The 21,456-nt window shown below is 47.1% G+C and overlaps 1 pseudogene; it reads left to right on the forward strand.

The window, feature by feature from the left end:
* Nucleotides 1-18,962: 18,962 nt before the first annotated feature.
* Nucleotides 18,963-21,456, forward strand: part of LOC108177893 (serine/threonine-protein phosphatase 4 regulatory subunit 2-like) — a 33,656-nt pseudogene continuing 31,162 nt past the window's right edge.

Consider the following 21,456-nt stretch of genomic DNA (forward strand, 5'->3'; position numbering starts at 1 on the left):
TCCTCCACCTGCGGCGCCGGCACTCCGGGTTCTAGTCCCAGTCGGCACGCCGGATTCTGTCCCGGTTGCTCCTCTTCCAGCCCAGCTCTCTGCTGTGACCCAGGAGTACAGTGGAGGATGGCCCAAGTGCTTGGGCCCTGTACCCACATGGGAAACCAGGAAGAAGCACCTGGTTCCTGGCTTCGGATCAGCCGTGGCGGCCACTTGGGGGGTGAACCAACGGAAAAAGGAGGACCTTTCTCTCTGTCTCTCTCTCTCTCACTGTCTAACTCTGCCTGTCCAAAAAAAAAAAAAAAAAAAAATAGCACTTTTATCCTTCAGTGAGGGCACCAGGGAGAGCAAAGACTTCTGGAAAAGTACAGTTTCTGGCTGTGGTCTCACGCTGCGCTCCTTAACTCACCTCCCTCTAATTACCAGCTCGGGTTTTCGGACCTGATTACTCCTTGCTTGAACCACTGCAGAGCCACGTATGAGATGCCCTCGGCTGGGCAGAATGGGGATTTGCTTATGAACAGGAAGTATTTTTGGGACACAGACACACTAATGTTGGGTGTTGGAATCTTATTTGTTTCCTTGGTGATTGCAGGGGGAAATTTTGTTAAAAACAAGAATATTTCTTTCACTGTCTCACTTCAGACAATAAAAACACCCAAGGATATTGAGCATTTTGGAAAAACAATATGGCATGATTAATTCAAATATTTGATGCATGACCTAGAAAATGAAAAGGAGAAACAAATACACATTTGAAAGGAACAGTGAGGTGTCACATTCTTGCTTCCCAGTTAATTAGAAGTTTCAGCCAAACCAACTATCATGTAACAAATGCCATGTAATTTTCTCAGGCTGAATAAAGGAAAACATTTTCCTGTGAAGTGGAAAAAAGTAATTTGTAAATACAGGAAATGCCACTTATGAATCTTCTCTTCAAAGTGTCTGGGTTGGCAGTACGTTCCAAACGTTCAGTGCCTAAAGGACAACAATACTTAGCACTGTTTGCTTGAGATTTACCACTCTGGTGGTTTCAGAGAAAGAATCTGTGTGTTAAAAGCCACACTGTGCCCGAGTCCAACAGGCAGATGCCACACCTTCATCTGAGGAAGGACATGGGAAGAATCAATGGGCAACAGGCTACGAACAGTGCAAAGAGGCAATAGCACCCCTAATACTTGCAGATTCCACTGCTGAGTGACAAAGCAGCACTTGTATTAAAGCTGGCCTTCAGCCACTCCTTAACTAGGGGAAACGAAATCATTCCAGCTTCCTGTAATCCTACTGCTTAGGGAGATTTGGTTGACTTCACCCAGCGTTGGTGAAAAGGGAATGATGCAGTACTCAAGCCTGCGACTTAATATTCAAGTAATATTGCTGCTCCAGAAAGTGGGGAAGAGAAAAGGTGTTGGCGAAGTGGTAATCGAGTGTTCCCCATTCTCCAGCTGCCGGCTTACTCAGTCTTCCACTCTCACCTCTTGTGGCTCAACTCCATTCAGGTAGTGCATGAGTGTGTGAGCATACCGTAGAGGAGCCAAAAAGCTGCATCTGTGTAAACCAAATGATCCCTATCCCACTGCCAATCTGGAAAAATTACACCTGCCACATTGGAACAGAAGGTGAAGGTTCACCTTGAAATATGAATGGTGGAGCCAGCATCGTGACATAGTTGGTTAAGCCCCAACCTGGGATGCCTGCATCCCGTAAGGGCACCATGTCATGTCCTGGCTGCTCCACTTCCAATCTAGCTCCCTACTTAATGAGCTGCGAAAAGCAGCAGAGGATGCCCCAAGTATTTGGGCCCCTCATACCAATGTGAGAGACCCAGATGAAACGCCTGGCTCCTGGCTTTGGTCTGGCTCAGCCCTGGGTATTTCAGCCATCTGGGAAGTGAATCAGCAGATGGAAGATCTCTCTCCCTCTTCCTTACCCTCCTCTCTGCAACTCTTTCAAATAACTAAATAAATCCTTTTAAAAAAATGAATGGTTCTCAAGCCAAGTAGACTTGAATGCATTCATCCCTAGAAAGAAATGTGTCGCCCAGGGGAGCAGACGGCCACTCAAAGCTACACGGGAGAGAGTAGAAGGAAGACAACCAGGCGCAGTGTTCGTGAGAAAGAGACTGGTGCTTCCTAAGAGACCTGGGTATGGAAGGAAAGCAGAGCAATGTTTAGGAAGGAACTTTCGGTCCAATGGACAGAAGTCAGCTAAAATAAGAGCTGTTCACAGTTAATTATGCTATAAGAGAAAGGAGCCAACAAGGAGAGCACAACTGAGCATGTCAAGAGGGAAGAACTGACAGAGCAGGGTACGCACCTAGAGCACAGGCTGGGAGGGTCTGCTCTTGGGGTCGCACTGCTGGTGGACAAGCAGGGACTCAGGACTGGTGCACCTGCTTCCAACTCTTAGTCTTCTCTCTTGCTAGCAGAGGGACCTTGTCATCGGCGAAATGAAAAACAGGAAGACAAGAACTGATGGTTGTGAAAAGACAGCTCATCACACAGATCGTGTATATCAGTAGGAGAATAAGTTCAGATGTTCAAGCTATTCAGGGTGAAGCCAAGTGAGCAAGGTGCCAGAAGAGAGAAGAGAATATCCTCAGCTTCAAACACATTGAGAGTTTCTAAATGGGCAGCAGAGCAGCGAGGAGCCAGCATGGCCACTGCTAGCCTGTGGTGGAGGGAACTGTGTTAGATAGCCCCAGCACTTAACGAGTGCTGGAAAACTCACCCATGCATTCATCCAACAAACATCATTGAGGCCTCTCACTTGGTTAGATACATGGGATATAGAGATCAAAATTACAGGTCCTACTCTCAAGGAGCTCACAGCCCTGAGGCTAGAGAAGGAAAAGGAGCCAGACTATTACAGTGCAGGCAAATAAACCCAACGAGCGGTGCTCAGGGCACTGTGGGGCCCCAAAGGGAGCACCTTGTCACTTGGAAGCAGGGTGGAAATGGGTGAGAGGTAGCAGATGACAGGAATGTGCAAGCAGAGAGAGGTGTGGGTCTGAGAAAGGAGCTTGTGTGAGGTGGAGCAGGGCTCACCACAAAGAAACCAGCCTCCATGTCAAGGCACAACCATCACTTCCGCTTCAACCCTCCTGCACCCCAGGCCCCAAGTCTTAAACTGGGGTGTCTCCACCCTGATCTGTCCTACCCCACACATGCGTCTTCTAACCCTAGTCAAATCCAGCCCTTCCCCTCAGCTGGTCCCTAGATGGGAATCTCACATTGCCCCGGGAGAGTCTGATAACCCACTCCTGGGCGTTTAAAGGAGGGCATCTGCTGTGGGGTGGTATATTTTTCCAAAAACGGCCACACAGTATTTCTGATTCCACACACCCATCCCAAACCTTGCTGCTCCCTCATTGAGAGGTGGAGTCTAGGGTAGGCATTTAGCCTAGCGGTTAAGACTCCTGCATCCCACATAGGAGCGTTTGGGTTGGATACTCACCTTTGGCCACTGGCCAAGCTTCCTGCTAGTGCAGATGCTGGGGGGCAGCTGTGATGATTCAAGTGATTGGGTTGCTGCCCTTCAAAGGGAGACTGGATTGAGTTCCTGGCTCCTGGCTCCCACTCAATCCATTCCTGGCTGTTGTGGGCATTTGAGAAGTGAACCAGCAGATAAGAGGACTGTCTCCCTCCCCCCCACCTCAGATTGGTGGTGGGTGGGTGTGTGGTCCATCAGCCTTCTCTCTGAGAGAGGGCTGGCCTTTGTGACTTCTTCAGTAAACAGAGCTGCTCAGGGATCACCTGTGCACTCCCTTCTGTGCCCCCGTCCACATGCTCTCCTGGCTGCTCTCCCTCTCGCTGCTTCTCTCCCACAGAGCTTTGGCGCTGGACTCTGCTTCCTCCCCCAAGACAAGAGAAACATTCCCGGCTATGCTATTCCTATCCCCAGGGTTAAAGGAAAATTGGTGCGATGAGTTCCTGTCCTGGTGGAGATGATGACTTATGAGACCAGACACAATGGCGAGAGTAGAAGTAGTGACGTTTTATTTAAGGAAAAGAGAAGCTCCAAACAGTGCGATCAGAGAGGCTGGTAGGAAGAGCGAGACCAAGCCACTGAGCTCTTGCAGTCTGGGGGTATCTGTATGTCTTTAGCATGTTATCTCCAGAGAACAAATGCAGTGCTTATACCCCAGCTGCTGTGAAGGCAGGGGCACTGCTAATGGAGCCTTTTCTAACTTGTTTCTGCCGAACCTAAATCTTGTTGTCTGTTGGCAAATATTGGTTGAGATGGGCTTCCATCCCATTTTGTTTAATGTGCATGTACTAGGAAGGAGCTGCAGCGTACGTGCTGGAAAGGAGCTGCAAGATGGAGCCAGTCTGGCCTGCCTCCAGTCCTGGGCTCCCTCACCAGGAAGTCCCACAGCCCTGCATTCTCCCCCACGTTCACATCAGCTGCCTCCAGTAGATTCCAGGAGTGAATCTGTCTTCTGCACTGGCTGGGGCTGGGTGTGGGTGTGTTAATCAGTGTAACAAGCTATTATTTCGAGAGTAATCTGTGGGACTTTTCTGTCCACTTCCTTATGCAGTGGCCCAAGAAGGAACTGAAAAAGGACCTAAGATCATCAGTGTTGATCTTGGTGACTCCAAAAGAACTTTGTGAATCCAAAAGTGAGCTTTGGAGCATAATGTACACAGAGTAACATGAAGCAAGGAGCCTTTAGGATTTGTCAGAGAGCCCCACTCCAATGCCTGCCTTGAGACCTGGGAGGATTTGTTGGGCTGGATCGGGGAGGAGTTAGGAGGGACCCATGGAGGGGAGCAGGTGGCTCCGGAAGCAGGGAAAGCACTTGGACCCCCCCCCCATTGCTGCCCCAAGAGGCCTCAGCTGGCTGCATGTTCCCGTGGCTATTTTTCTAGCCCATCCCCTGCACCATGTCTGCCTTTCCTGCCTCAATGTCTTGCTTGAGCTGTGATGAGCCCCACGCAGATCAATCAGGAATGCTTTGAGCTGCAAGCAACAAAACATACAATGTACAGTGACAAGCCTTACAGGATTTTTTCTCTCATGTGAGAAGGTGGGCCATTGCTTCAGAAAAATTCAGACACTCCAGGACCTAGTACCTGCGATTCGGATTCAGTTAGTTTTGGGACAACCTACAGGTACCTGGAATTCTGGAAGATCCCCAGATGATGCTCACTTGCAGCCAGAACGAGAGCCACTGCTCTGGAGCTCACTAAGCCCGTAGTGCTCTCCCACGGCTGAGGAACCGTCAACGTCCTTCAGCTGCCAGAGTCGTGGACAGCGCAGCAGGGAGCCCTTGATTTCTGTATTCATTCAGATGAGCCCAGCAGCAAGGGCTCACTTTCACAGGGTGATTCCAGTGCATGAGGCCTGTGAGCCAGCCCTCGAGACAGCAACGCTTTCAAACTGGGTGAATCCATTTCAAGTGCTTTGCTTTTCTCCATTGTACAACAACGGCATAATCTGCCAAGTAAATATGGTGGACTGAATGCCCTTTTTTGACTCCATTCTCTACCCAAAACTCACTACAGTGCAGGAAAATTGCTGCAGGCAAAAGCCAAAAACAAAGAAAAATCCCTTGAGGACAAAGCTGAAAGAGCAACAAGAATGGAGAGAGGGAGAACTGTGAACAAAATGGCAAGTGATGAGCGACACGGAGGCCTGGCTTACTGCAGGAAGCTAACAGATTGGCCCCACAGCACTGGAAACTCCAGGAACTGCTCAGCAGCTAGGGAGTTAGTTAAAGGCTGTTCTAAAAGGAGGCAGGACCCTAGAGTGCATCTCCATGCCCCGAGCCAGGCATCTCATCCAACAGATGTCCTGGAGAAGGGATGAAGGGCAGGTCAGCCTGTGCAGTGGCAGGAAGCACCTGCAACCTGGCACCACAGCGTCTAAGGTCCTGGAGGCCCAGCTGAGACCCAGGGGCAGTAGCCTGGGCCTTTCCTGTCAAGGAAACTGAGCTCCTCAAAGCAAAAACTCATGGCTAAAGACCACTAGAGATCACAGTCACACGCAGACGTTTGAAGCAACCAACATGACTCAGGAACACCATACACTTTTGAGAAAGCCATAATTAACATCTTCAGCAAAGTAAATGACTATAACCACGCCCATGAAAAGGATCAAACTATTCATAGAGCAAAACTGAGCTCTCAGATACAAAAATTTTAAAAAACAGGAAAAGAAATCCGGTAGATTCCAAGCATGCTTTATTGAAAAATAGTGAAGAAAAAACTTTATGAAAATAAATGAGCAAACCAGGAAAAAAATATGAGTCAAGAAACAGGGATCCCACTAAAGAGCGGTGGATGACACATCAGGGCTGAAGCCAGTGGGCTCCAGAGAACGTGTGTCAGAAACAGAAAATCAGAGCAGGCATTTGGCCTGGTGGTTAAATGCCAGTTAAGACTTCTGTGACCCACATCAGCATACCTGGGTCTACTGCCCACCTTTGGCTCCTGATTACAAGCTTCCTGTTAATGCAGCCCCTGGGAGGTGGTGGTAATGCCTCCAGTGTTTGGGTTCCTGCACTTATGTGGAAGACCTCTGTTGAGTTCTTGGCTCCTGGCTTTGGCCCCTTTGCACAGGATGGGAGATCTCTCCCTTTCTATATCTCCACCTATCAAATAAATAAATTTAAAATATTTTTAATTAAATAAAATGTAAAAATCAATAGGTTACCTGATGTGTTTGAACTCTTCTAAGAGAGCAGCAGTTGTGGCAAAGAGTGGTATGAGAATCAGGGAGAGCTATAAATCAAAACACAAGATGCTTTTGAATTCCAAGATCAGAAAGCAAATTTGAATAACAAAGGAAACATTGGCAGGGTGCACTGCATGCCTTAGCTGGGAAAAAATATCTCCAACAATCACAACAATGTTAATTTGAGTGTTGATTTAATAAAAGCATTAAAATTTCATTAATATAATTCCATTGGAAAAAGGGAGGAACTAAGTTCTTCACAGGACGAAATCAAGAGCGTCCATCTACATCTGCAAAGTCAGTCCCAATGTGTATCATTCAGACACGTGGAGGACACACCCAGAAGCAGCAGCGGGGCCAGTTGAAAGGGAGACTTGACTTTCCCAGTGGGGCCAGCCGGGTGGCAAATGGTAAAATCTGCCAGACCGCAGAGAGCTGTCTGGTCAACAAGCACCAGACGTTTGTGATTCTTTCCTCCAGCTTATCAGGGTCAGCCAAAGGCCTCCCTTGAGGATTGCCAAATGTGCGCTCTAAGGAAACACAAACACACACGATGAACTTCTGAACTTCGTTTGAACTGGTTCCTCCTTTTTTATCCTAAGCCAGAAGTGGCATAACAAATAGGAAGGAGAGCGAGCAGATGCGGATACGGGGGTGTAGGTGCCGAGGGTCTCTTCCCTGGGCTTGTTGCATCTGCTTTTCCTACCAGTGTGAAGAACCGTGAGTGACCTCTCCTGACCCAAAGTGCCGTGCACTCACCACATGTGTGAGTGAATGAAAGGACAACAAACAAGCCCGTTATTTCTCACAGCTCCTGACTGAATGCTTAATGCCTTAGGAGCCACACTGTTCAACTCACACTTCTTTCTGGCTCATTCTGAAATTGAATGACGATTGCATATTTTGCTTTGCCTGAAGTGAGCACCTCTAATATGCAAGGGGCACTCCCTGCCTTCAGAGATACTGCAATCCATTTGGGGAGGCAAACTGTGAATTAAAGGAAATTTAAACTCAAACTCGTGACCACCAACAGCCAAGCTGTGGGACAAAGGAAGGAGCAATCATAGGCCTTGAACCCAAGCCCTGGATGGGGGCAGCCAGGAGGGGCGAGAGTCTCCCATCACTGGCTGCAAATCCTTTGAGTCTTTCCCATGCCTTGTATTTACCCTGAGGTTTGCAGACAGGAAGTGTCACACCAAATGACATTTTGTTGACCAAAGTCAACAAAGCACAAATTTTGTTGGCTTCCTACAAGCATTCTTATGCTTATCTTGCTACTTTAGCTCTAAAGCAGAGAAATACCTGTTCTGTTTCCCTCCTACCCAGTGAGGTAGGGGAGGGCCACTTGCCAGTTGCCTGGGCAGCTCACCTACTGGGGACTGCAGGTGTCAATCTGTCGATCGATTCTCCCTGTTTGGGCTCTTCCACCCTCTGCAATGAGGATTAGCCCACTACCCAGGAGTAGCTTAGGAACCCTTCACGGGTCTGGGGACCTTCTTGGTGTTTCCTGGTTCTGAAATTCTGTGCCTTCACTCCCATAGCCTCAGGAATCCACCAGGTCTGGTGCTGGTCCCACCAATTCATATAACAACAGCCTGTCCATGTTCTAGGAGGAATAATCCGACAGGAGAACCCCCAGCCTCTGTCTGAATGTGTTCAGACTTCAAAGTGTAACTCTTGACCAAATGGGTATCTTTAGCCCTGAGTACTTTGATTTTATTTACTGTTGTACAGACACCAAGAGGTGTGATGCTCTTTCAGTTTGGTAAATATTTCCCTTTTATCAGAACACATGCCCTTGGCATTTAAAGCTCCCTGACTGTGGAAAACAAGATAACTACAAGAGGAGCGGGATCTTCAAAGACTCTTGCATCCTGTGGGATAGTTACTTCTGAGGACCCGGTTGCTTGTGTGAATGTTGAGTGCTCTAACACCTGCATCCAGCGCAGAGAGCCTCGCCCACTGAAGTCCTTGATACATATTTCTAGGTGAAGAAAACATAAAAACCTTTTAACTAGTGGCCATAAGCCATACCACCATACCACCATGTGAGAGAATGTTGGTGAGGTCTGTTTTGTGTTCTGTTCAAATTCACTAGTCCATTCCATAGATTCCACTTCCTTTTTTTGCCCTGGGAACTTCTGCTGATCAACCTAGTGGCTCCAGGTCTCAGGCAGGGGTGGAGAAGGCCTCTCTCCTTGTTCTTTCCAAATCTCTTTTGTGAGGCCAAGCCCAAGGGGTCAGGTCTCCAGCCTCCATTTCCCATGAGCCTCATAGCTCTCTAGCATGCCCTCGTGTGTTGGAACACCTCTGGGCAAGCAGAAACTGAAGATGTCACAGGGCAAAAAAATCCCCCAAAACCCTGACCCAGCTCTGCTCCACTGAAGGATTCTAAGAGCACTGAGCACCTACTAGGGCTGTAGAACCCAACACAGACAAAATCCCTGCTTTCAAGGAGCTGACAGCCTATGGAGAAGCTGGAAGTCTCAAGATCATCTGGGAGCATGAGGAGGAGGACATGGCCCAGACAACCCTAGAGAAAATAGCCTTTGCCAGCTGACACCTAAAAGATGATGAGGACTCATCAAACCTAGCAGTGGTAAAGGCGAGTATTCCCCCATGTGGAGCAGCAGGTCTCCAGATGGCGAGAGATGCTGCAATGTACTTGGGTAAACCTGGAGGGGACACAGGAGCTGCTGATGTGGAGGGGAAAGGGAAGAAGAGGGCAAAGCAATGGAATCATGTCAGGTGAGGTCACAGAAGTATTTTAAGCACGGGAGGGTTTGCATTTAAAGAACACCAGAGAGTAATCTGAACCAACACTGTGTCCGTGGAGATTATAAAGCAGTATTCCAGAATGTGTTAGCAGGCTGAATTCATAGATGATTGTGAAGGAGTGGATGTGGTGAATGAGAGAGGAGAGGGCAGTGAGAATCAAGTCACAGCCTTCTAGAACAAGCGAATGGGAGAAGGGAGGTGCCATTTCCTGAGCGGATCCCACAGAAGAAGAGCAGGCTGGGGAAGGCAGGAAGACGATTTATTCAGCTGAACTTGCAAGACATACAACTGTAGACGGATGTCTGTCAGACAGCTGAGTGTTTGAGTCTGGAGCTCAGAACAAAATCTGGGCTGCAGACAGTCAGCACAGAAATGGTGTAAAAGCTAAGAAAGTCAATGTGGGGGTGGGGTGTTGAACGTTGTTTGGTAGATTAATTGCTTGATTTAAAAATAATACACAAGGTGGGCATTGTGATTCAGTGGGTGAATCTGCTTGGGGCACTTGCAGACACCCCATACTGGGGTGCCAGTTCAAGACCAAGAACCTCTGTTTCCAATCCAGCTTCCTAAAAATGCAGCCTGGGAGGCAACAAATGATGGCTTAAGTGTTTGGACCCCTACCATATATGCAAGAGACTCAGTAGAGTTCCAAGCTCTTGGCTCCAAACTGGCCCTACCCTAGCAGTTGCAGGCATCTGGATAGTAAATCAGCAGTTAGAAGATTCACTGGGACTGGCACTGTAGCACTGGCACTGTGGCATAGTGGGTAAAAGCTGCCACCTGCAGTGCTGGCATCCCATATGGGTGCTGGTTCAAGACCTGGCTGCTCCACTTCTGATCCAGCTCCTGCTATGGCCTGGGAAAGCAGTAGAAGATGGCCCAAGTCCTTGGGCCCCTGAGCCCATATGGGAGACCCAGAAGAAGCTCCTAGCTCCTGACTTCAAATCGGTGCAGCTCTGGCTGTTGTGGCCAATTGGGGAGTGAACCAGTGAATGAAAGATTCTCTCTCTCTCTCTCTCTCTCTCTCTCTCTGCCTCTCCTTCTCTCTGTGTAACTCTCATTTTCAAATAAATAAATCTTAAAAAAAAAAGATTCACCACCACCACTACCGCTCCTCTCTCTGCTGCTGTTTCAAATACACTGAGTAAAATAAGTAGACATTTTTTAAAAAGCAATACAGCTGATAAATTCTAGCTCTCCACTGAAATATTAAGCACATTTCATTTTGGCATTCTAAGACTGGTGCTAAACCAATACCAAGTCAGTCTGGTCAAGGTCCAGAGGAGCCCTGTAAATTCAACAGCTACTAGTTGCATGTGGTTATTCACATTTTAATCAATTTAAATAAAATAAAATTTAAATCTCAGTTCCTTAGTCATATTTGCTACTTCTCAAATGCTTAATAGCCACATAGGGCTGATGGCTACCACACTAGGCAGCACAGATAGCATAGGGCATTTGCATCCTTGTAGAAAAATGGATTGGACAATGCTGCCCTAGGGTTATTTATGGTGTTGTCAAATGAAAGGCTGGTGCAAATATCACAGGCATCTCTTGGTGCAGTTTCAGTTAGTCGGGGAGGAAAGCAAGATGGTATGTGTCCTTCTAAGGCACTTGTCACCTGGAAAAGCTATACTGTGGCCAGGTCCCACTGGATACAGGCTGACTTGTGCTCAGGAGGTAGCCCCCCGCACTCTCTCTGCTACTAAGGACTTCAAGATTCCAGTGCAGGCAAGATAGGCCAAGGGCATGGCTGGGGGCTTTCGTGGAAAGGAAGCCTTAGCGTGGAGATGAACCTCCTGCAGGATGACAAGAATTCCCTCTCCTGGGGTCCTGGAGGAAAGCAGAGCCATGGAAGCCCCTCAGGCCGGGCAGGTTCCAGGAACCCATTGAGGTTCAGATCATCCAGAGGACGAGACTACCTGATCTCTTCAACAGTAAGGCACATTTTCCAGTAGTTTTCTAAGCTTTAAGCCTTTATTGAGTATGTTATATTAACGGTATAAACAGTTGGATTCACATGGCATTAGAAAGCTTCAGGTGTAGAGAACCTTTTCAGGGATTCTCCTGACAAAGGTGGGAAAGATGACCCCCTTCTGCTTAGAATGCTCCAGTAAGGATAAATAATAGACAGATTGATTGATAGGTGATTTATTGATTGAGAGACAGATGAATCTGTTGGTTGTGTTTCTCTGAAGAGCTCTAACTGACACACACCAGCAATATCTAGCTCCAGCACATTCTTACCTGACAGCTGCATGGCAATCCAATCACATGCTGATGGATGGCTTCCAGTTTTTGCTCTGTTTGTTACAGTGCTACAGTGTCTCCAAGTGCAAGGGCACCTCTAAGATTTACTCATAGACATGGAATTGGCTCAAAGGACATGGACATTTAAATTTTGTTAGATGTTGCCAAATTGCTTTCCAAAAATTTGCACCAATATATGCTAAAAGGATATAAACATGTCAGTTTCTGCACATCAGGGGTGGTTGGTTGGTTGGATATGTGTAACACTTAAATATGCTTCAAATTATGCCAGAAGAAAGGGTCAGGAAAAGATATATGAGAGAGAAAATTCTAGAAAGGGGGAAGGCTGGAAAAGCCAGATGAGAGAGGAGCCAGAGTGCCCGCACAGGGATTGAGCCTGGAGAGGAGGAGAGACACCCCTTCCATCACAACAAAGGAGAAAAGCGTGGAGGGGCTAGTCGGTTTGTGGTTTTGATGGCAGGAAGAAGTCTTGGTTGTTTCTCTGACATTTAGACAAGAGATAGTGGTTTGCTCAAAGTGAAAATGGAGACATTAGATTGTGAAGCTGATGGAGGATGCATATTAAAGTAGACACCAGGAAGAAAAAGAGGAAAAGTTGAATAGGGAAATAAAGGAATTCCAAGAAGCATTTGGGCCCAACCTATTTGCTTTGTAGCCCAATACACACATTTCAACAATACTTCCAGTCAGCCTCCTTTCTTCTAACAGAGGCCACACCTCAAGAATGAGGAAGAAGGTGGGGCTTTTCCCAAGGATGCAAGTTAATCCAACACTCTCAGGGTTCCTCGTGTGCCAGTCATCAGGTTCCCCAGTTTTCATCAGTCACCCTGCAGTTGATTACAGAGACAACAATGATGTGATCTCAGAATGTTCTCCAAACATCTTCCCATCAGTCTTGAAAATCCACCTCAGAGAGCTGACAGTGGGTCCTTGGTTCTAGCTGAGGTATACAGAGGATGTTCAATGCAGTCTTCATTCCTAGTTGAAGGTGCTATGATCTCTTAGTCCAATCCTGTTACTCCTTATTGCATCTCAAACTAATCCTTCCCATATCTAGACTAGAGCAAGCCTATCCTAACCTTCCTTTCAGTGGATTGAATACTCCTATCTCTCTCTCTTTTTTTTTTTTTTTTTTTTTTGACAGGCAGAGTGGACAGTGAGAGAGAGAGACAGAGACAGAGAGAAAGGTCTTCCTTTTGCCGTTGGTTCACCCTCCAATGGCCACCACAGCCGGCGCACCGCGGCCGGCGCACCACGCCGATCTGATGGCAGGAGCCAGGTGCTTCTCCTGGTCTCCCATGCGGGTGCAGGGCCCAAGTACTTGGGCCATCCTCCACTGCACTCCCTGGCCACAGCAGAGAGCTGGCCTGGAAGAGGGGCAACTGGGAAAGAATTCAGCGCCCCGACCGGGACTAGAACCCGGTGTGCCAGCGCTGCAAGACAGAGGATTAGCCTAGTGAGCCGCAGTGCCAGCCACTCCTATCTCTTTTAACACTGCTTCATAAAATTCAGGACCTACTTCTGTCACTGTTTTAATTTCAGCTGCTCAGCATACTGGTTTGTTGTCTTTCCAAGGATGACTCTTACTTCTACCAGGAACATCACCTCACAATGGATACCTATGGGACCCCCATAAAAGATCCCTTGGGGAGGGCTCGCCTGGAGAAGGCAGAGCAGCCCATCAGAGACCCACAGGGGAAGTGGAGAAGTTGGTAGGTGGAAGGGCCTTCCAGAGAGGCTGCCCTACATGATGAAGAGGGTAGGTCAGAAGGAAGGACCTGCCGGCACCGCAGCTCACTAGACTTATCCTCTGCCTCCGGCGCCAGTACTCAGATTCTAGTCCTGGTTGGGGTGCCAGTTCTATCCCAGTTGCTCCTCTTCCAGTCCAGCTCTCTGCTGTGGCCAGAGAAGGCAGTGGAGGATGGCCCAAGCGCTTGGGCCCCTGCACCTGCATGGGAGACCAGGAGGAAGCACCTGGCTCCTGGCTTCGGATCTGCACAGCGCCAGCGACAGCGGCCATTTGGGGAGTGAACCAACGGAAGGAAGACCTTTCTCTCTCTCTCTCTCTCTCTCTCTCTCACTGTCTAACTCTGCCTGTCAAAAAAGAAGAAGAAAGAAGAAGAAGAAGGAGGAGGAGGAGGAGGAGGAGGAGGAAGGACCCTCTTGTGTTGTCCTCACCTCAAAGCTCCACATCCGTTGGTTGGCCTTCCAACACATAGGATTTGGTATATCACCTCTACCAAGGAAACAAATCTATAATTTTATTTATTTACTTCTCAGTGAATTTAAACAGTTGAGGGATGCAGCATCACATGGATCTGATGCCCAATGAGCTTAGTGAGAAGATAGCTTCAGGGTTTGGCATGAGCCATGCCAAGGCACAAGTTACCTTTCCAGATTATTCGACTTTGTTCTGCTTGCTGCCAGGAACGTCTGTGCTGTTCTTTGCATACATAAACACGTCTCTTGCCCAAACAGAAGTCCTTTTTATCTAAGGCATAAAGACTTTCCATTTCAGTAACCATATGCTTCCTCTGGTTTCAGAGATCACACTTAAAGCAAGTAAAAGTGGCCTTGGACCATGGCCTTGCAAACATATTTGCCATTTAGTTCCCAGCAGGCCTCCACAGGTTCCAAGATAGCAGAAAGAGTGAATTTGATATCTTTATATAGGATAAGAATCCCTCTCTAGTGAGAAAACAAACTGCTTTTTATCCTACAATAAACTGTTTCAGTGTGTGAACCCAAGATGTGGGAATAAACATAATCCTAAATCTTACTTAGATTTCATAAAACTAGCTGTACTTTCCAGAGTTTGGTCCAGTGTTATTTGTAATAAATGGTTCCACTAATGATCCTACCCAAGAAAAATAACTTTACTTCTCACCACTAAGGCTTAAAGACAGCCTGTCAGTTTACCTGGATATCTCCAAAAAATACATTGCTAATCCCTAAATGATGTAAGTAACAATTCTTCATGTCAGTAAAGAGGAAATAGAATGAATTTCCCAAAGTATTAAAATTTCTCAAGACATGGCCCAAAGCCATATCCCCTTGGGTTCTGTAGGATCAAGTTCTCAGGCAAAGTAGAGTTAGGGTTGGAGAGCACTCAAACAGGACACTGCCCAAAAGCCCGCAGGGTGTAGCAGAACATGGTGGTTGTTATTTAGGAGGCCATACCCTCCTGAATCAATAAATAAGAACAATATCTAACACTTCTGGGAGCTTTTGAAACCTTAGACACCCCTCAAAGCCCTGCCAAGGCCCCAGCCCACTGAGATGATGAGCGAGGTCATTTTCACAAACATCACTCATCCCAGTGCCCTCTGTGCTGTGGACTGCATGGGGGAAGGGAAAGCCATCCTGACTGAGCACCAAGGACAACAGTCATCCATCCTCTCTTCTCACTGAGCTTCCAGCACCCACTCTGCCAGTTCCCAAATGCTCACCGCAAGTCTTAGAGCACAGTGTGACCCCACCATGCCTCTGCCTGAGTGTTTAAATGGCCTCGTATCACTCTTAGAACAAAGGCCTAATCCTCATAGGGTATTCAGGACTTGATATCTGTGTTGGTCCCTGTGGGCTGCTATGAGAAAACACCTGAGATTGGGTGACCTACAAACAAGCAGAAATTTTTGCCTTCAGTTCTGTAGACTAGGAATTCCTGGATGAAGGCACCAGCAGATTGAGCGGTGAGGGCTTCCCTTTTTACAAAGTCTTTCCACTATACCCTCATGTGGCACAGGGGCCAAACAAGCTCCTGCAGGTGCCTCCTATACAGAAGCTAATTTCTAGGGCAGGTGCTGTGGCATAACAGGTAAAGCCTCTGCCTGCAGTGCTGGCATCCCATATGGGCGCCAGTTCGAGTCCGAGCTGTTCAGCTTCTGATCTAGCTCTCTGCTATGGCCTGGGAAAGCAATGGAAGATGGCCCAAGTCCTTGGGGCCCCTGCACCCAGGTGGGAGACATGGAAGAAGCTCCTGGCTCCAGACTTCATATCAGCCTAGCTCTGGTTGTTGTGACCATTTGGGAAATGAACCAGCAGATGGAGGACTTTCTCTCTCTCTCTCTCTCTCTCTCTCTCTCTCTCTCTCTGCCTCTCTGCCTTCAAACTAAATAAATAAATAAATCTTTTTTTAAAATTTTAATAAAAGAAGCTAATTCCACTCATGTCAATTTGTTAAGTCAACAACAGGAGTCACTGTGTTCTTACTCCTCATGTAGGATCTCTGTCCTTAATATGCTGTACAATGTGAATTAATGCTATAACTAGTACTGAAACAGTATTTTACACTTTGTGTTTCTGTGTGGGTGCAAACTGTTGAAATCTTTACTTAATTTATACTAAATTGATCTTCTGTATATAAAGATAATTGAAAATGAATCTTGATGTGAATGGAATGGGAGAGGGAACGGGAGATGGGATGGTTGTGGGTGGGAGGGAAGTTATGGGGGGGGAAGCCATTGTAATCCATAAGCTGTACTTTGGAACTTTATTAAATAAAAGTTAAAAAAATAAAAGAAGCTAATTCCACTCATGAAGGCTCCACCCTCATGACCTAATCACCGCCATAAAGACCCCCTCCCAATACTATGTGCACTGGGGATTGGGTTCCAACATTTGACTTGGGATGACACTAACATTCAGATCACCCTGACTGTTTCCCCGCCTTCATCTTCCACTTCCTGCCCCTGCCACATTGGCCTTCTAGGAGCTTCTCAAGCATTTGAAATGGACACCTTCCCACCATGGAGCTCTGCCCAGGCTCTTCCCACTGTGCAGAGGTCTCTTTCCTCCCCTCCCCTGTGCCCTGTCTCACTCCTCAGATGACACATCCCATCTCAGCTTCAAGATCTGCTCCTCATTGACTTCCTGCCCCAGAGGTTACCTCTCCTAGAACCGAATGCCTCTCCCTCAAGAGTCTACAATGTGTAATTATGCACTAATGACCTGAGTCGTGTCTTCCTCCCCCACCATGCTGGGATCTCCATGTCTCCAAGGCCCATGTCTGTTTGGCTGGCCTAACAGAAATGCCCAACACAGGTGCATCACAGTCCCCCCCATAAATACTTGACACATGAACAAGTAGTATAACATTGACCATCCTTTAGGAAAGTAGGATTTGAGCTCACTCCTACTGCTCTGGGATAAGATATAATTAGCATGCAAAATTCTATCCCAAGGACTGTAAATGTTTACTCTTGCATCATACTCCCTAGCACTTATCAGTATTTGGATTACTTCAATCCATGCATCTCTGCTCTCCAAAAAGGAAGCAAATAGTCATAGACTTAAAGTCCTAACGGAAACTCAGCTACCACAACTGGACAGTTTAAAGAGCAGCTGAACATCAAGATAACTGGGCTTCCTAAAGTGTGCTGCTGTTGGAGATTCTCTCCCTGCCTCAGAAATTGAGTCAGATTCCAGCTCATACTTATTGCTTCTAGTAGGCAAAGAAAAGTCCCCCTCCTCATTTGTCATGTGACATCCCTCCCACCAACTGGGAAATGAAGGCCCACGAGCTACTGTTGTCACATACTCCTCATTCTTCACAAGGCTGCCTCTGTGGCTGACTTGTATGATGTCCCTTCTGCTTTCATTACTTCACTTAAAGTCTTTTTTCCTTCTCAACTTTCCACAGAGTTGTCATGGCAAAGATAACTTTGAAAAAAAGCAGTACAGGAGCCGGCGCTGTGGTGTGGCAGGTTAAGCCGCCACCTGTTTTGCCAGCATCCCATGTGGGCGCCGGTTCGAGTTCCAGCTGCTCCACTTCCGATCCAGCTCTCTGCTGTGGCCTGGGAAAGCAGTAGAAGATGGTCCAAGTCCTTGGGCCCCTGAATTCACGTGGGAGACCCAGAGGAAGCTCCTGGCTTCTGGCTTCCGGTCAGCACAGCTCCAGCCATGTGGTCAGTTGGAGAGTGAACCAATGGATAGAAGGCCTCTCTCTCTCTCTCTCTCTCTCTCTCTCACTCTCTGTCTCTCCTTCTCTCTCTGCATAACACTGACTTTCAAATAAATAAATGAATAAATCTTTCAGAAAAAAAAAAAGAAGAAGAAAAATCAGTACAGATACACTTGCTCTGCCAGAGGAAACACTTTCTAAAGCACAGTAGCTGACACAGCCAGTGTCCAACTTCCCTTTCAGTAGCAATGGTTCTCTGGACTCCGGAGTAGTGCAAAATGTAAAATCCCCACAATGTAAATCCTGGCTCAACCTGGCCAGGGCTGCAATCCATCTCGCCTCCTAGGAAGTGACCCACTTGAGGCTGCCAAGGTTCCCATTCACGGTCACTGTCCCAGGTTGAAGGTGCCTGGCTTCTCCTATCCTCTCTTGGCTTCTGCCTGCCACTGCTTTATCTCTCTTCCCTTCCCTCACGATAACTAGACTTGCTTATTGAAAACTTCCAATTGCCCTTTCAACCGGGAGCCCCAGTTGTCAGCAATTGACATCAACGTGAAAGTCCTCAAAAATGAGTGTTGCTCATTCTTCATCAAACCAAACAGCCTACTCTACGCTCCATGGACTGCAGACAGAGACGTTGCCTTGGAGACGACGCCCACACAACCATCCTGGGCCAAAGCCCTGACCCTCCAGAAAGCGGAGACGTGAAGGTTGAGATCTGAAAAGCTTATATCCCGCTTTTCAGACCATAATTCACTCAGTACTTCCACATATCTCCAGCACACACACAGACACAATTACTTTTTTTATTTCTAAGAGGTTCCCCAGAGAAAAGAACATTCATGGTTATTTGTATTTTATTTAGTACTCAGTGTATCAAGCCTAAATTTTAAAAGTTTTCGGATGTTGGAGGGCTCGTGGTAGCAGCTCAGAAAGGTGCTGCTCTCTCGCTGGCTTCCCCCAGCTCTCTTCGGTGGCGACCCCCTCTCCCTGGGTCGCGGCAAGTCAGAGTGTGTGCGAGGGAGGGGGAGGACGTCGGGAGTGGGGGGAAGGCTCTCCAGGCCCAGGGAGGCGCACGGAGGGAGGTGGAGGCTGCGAGAGACTCAGGAAAGCCAGGGACGTGGAGAGGCGGCAGGAGGCGCTGAAAGATTTTGAGAAGGGGGGTAAAAAGGAAGTTTGTCCTGTCCTGCATCAGTTTCTTTGCCGTGTAGCCAAGACTGGAGAAACAATTCAATATATATATGTATACCACCTGTTGCCACGGATGGTCGTACTGCCTGCCTGGGGAATCGGCTGACATTCTGACTCTTGGATCTCCTGGGGTTTGGACTATTTAGGAAGGATGCAGTGGTCCCAATTTAAAGGCTATTTTATTTTCAAACTGGAGAAAGGGATGGATGATTTCAAACTTCAGCTCCTGAACCAAGAGGTCCTCCTAGCCCTGATGTCAAGTACATTCCCTTTGATGAAATGAAGGGAAGAATGCTGAAAATTGTTGCTGCGTTTAATGGGAGAAGATGGATTATAGCTACTCTCCAGAACTGAAGGTACAGTTTCTTAGCATCCCTTTTACTATTCAGAGACTATGTGAATTGCTGACAGATCCAAGAAGAAACTATACAGGAACAGACAAATTTCTCAGAGGAGTGGAAAAGAATGTGATGGTTGTTAGCTGTGTTTATCCTTATCCAGAGAAAAACAATTCTAATAGTTTAAATAGAATGAGTGGTGTTATTTTCCTGGAAATTCACCAAGCTATCCTGAGAGGTCTAATATAAATGTGCCTGGAACCCCCAGACCACTTAATCGACCAAAGGTTTCTTTCTTAGTTCCAATGACAACAAATGGTTTGCCTGAGAGCCCAGATGGTGAAGAGTCAACCTTACAGCAAAATGAAGAGAAAAAGCACAGTGACTCGCTGGCATCTGAGCAGAAGTCTCCTCTGTGAGCCCCATAACAAACACCCAGATGAAGACGCTGTAGCAGCCCAGGGCCATGGGGTGAAAAGACTGAGCTTTGACAAAGAAGAGGAAGTGAGAGAGGCATCCATGAGACAGCTTCCAGAGAGAGTTCTCCAGTTCTGGCAGACAGAAGCCTGGTCTTCACTGCAGGGTAAAGACAAAGAAAGCTGGGCAGCACCATGGCTCACTTGGTTAATCCTCCACCTGCAGCGCCAGCATCCCATATGGGTGCCCAGTTCTAGTCCCGGTTGCTTTCTTCCAGTCCAACTCTCTGCTGTGGCCTGGGAAGGCAGTGGAGGATGGCCCAAGTGCTTGGGCCCCTGAACCCGCACGGGAGACCAGGAGGATGCACCTGGCTCCTGGCCACTTGGGGAGTGAACCAACGGAAGGAAGACCTTTCTCTCTGTCTCTCTGTCTCTCTCTATATATAACTCTACCTGTCAAAAAAAAAAAGACAAAGAAAAGCCTCACGGCCAGGCAGCACTGTGCGAAAGAGGAGAAAGAAGAGGAAAGAGAAAGAGAAAATCAAGAAAAAGAATCCAATGATGCCTTAACTGTGAAAGAAGAGACTTCTGAGGAAAATACTCAGTGGAAGATTCTGATGTATCTCAAGCTGAGAAAGATTTACATTCTGAAGGTGAAAATACAGGCCCTGTAAGTAGTGGTTCTAACTGTCATGAAACAGAAGAATCAGAAGGACCCAGCTCCAGTGAAACTGGAGTGATTCTGTCAGTCACTCATGGAAAACAATGATGAAGCCTCAGAAGTCCCAGAGGAGCCAATGGAGCAGGACTGACAGTTTAGAAACACACACATGCAGTATTTTACATGCAGTTCTGGTTTTATACTGTATAAAACTTTTATGTGATACAGTGGACCTGCAGTTTTCCAAGAGAAACAGGTTGTAAAGTACTTTAAATCCTGGAAGAGTTGTACACGTAAGAACTGTGAATATCAGCTCCTCTGGGTCCTGCTTACTGTGTTTGGTTTTTTTTTTGGTCTGGTCAAATCAGTGGTTTATGTATAGTTTTTTTTTTTAATGTAGTATTAAAGTTTTTAAACTGGAAGGTAATTATAATTTTGAAAACTTTTCTGAGATTATCACATTTAGTTTATTCATATGCAAGAAAGCTTTTTGTTTTGTCTCTGACAGCTCTAGCAGTTTTCCTGTTTTGGCCATAATGTCAATATTTTAATGAGAATTGTAGGGTTTCATGCTGGTTTCCAGATTTTATTGTTTGTGTACAATGGAAATTTAAGTCATATATACATATAGATATAGATATAGATATAGATATAGATATAGATATATAGACATGACTTAAAGTCACCCTTATTCTAAGGGGTGAAATGTTACGTTTTTCTGTTTCTATAAGAAATGAATACAGGGAGAGCAGCAAGATGGTGGAATAGGAAGGGAGCACACTGATAGTCTGCGGAGAGACAGTTTAATAAAAGTGGAGATACTGCAGGTTCAAGGAAGAGTAGGGGAAGAAACAGCAGAAAAAACTCTTCCAGAACTAGTGATTCACAGTGGACCCGCGTGGAGAGCATGGGAGCCCACAGTTCGGGACACCAGCGGCAGACTCAACACACCAGCGCTGGAATGCGAGGTGAGCCGAACCTCAATAGCCCGAGACACCGGCAGGCAAGCGGAAAGAGGAGACTAGAGGGAACGACCCCGGGGGGAAAAGTTCACCAGGCTAACTAGAAGAGAGAGAGAAGAAAAAAAAAAGTGACCGATATGGACACGGGTTTCTCTCTCTCCACTCACCTCTCAAAGGCGAGCAAGACAAAGAGCAGGCACCATCTTGGACATACGTTATAAGCAGGGCAACCTCAGGTCTGCACTGGCCCTGAGCCTAGCAGAAAAAC

This window comes from Oryctolagus cuniculus, chromosome 4, assembly GCF_051225735.1.
Source record: "Oryctolagus cuniculus isolate XC-2025 breed Fujian yellow rabbit chromosome 4, ASM5122573v1, whole genome shotgun sequence".
Taxonomy (NCBI): Eukaryota; Metazoa; Chordata; class Mammalia; order Lagomorpha; family Leporidae; genus Oryctolagus; species Oryctolagus cuniculus.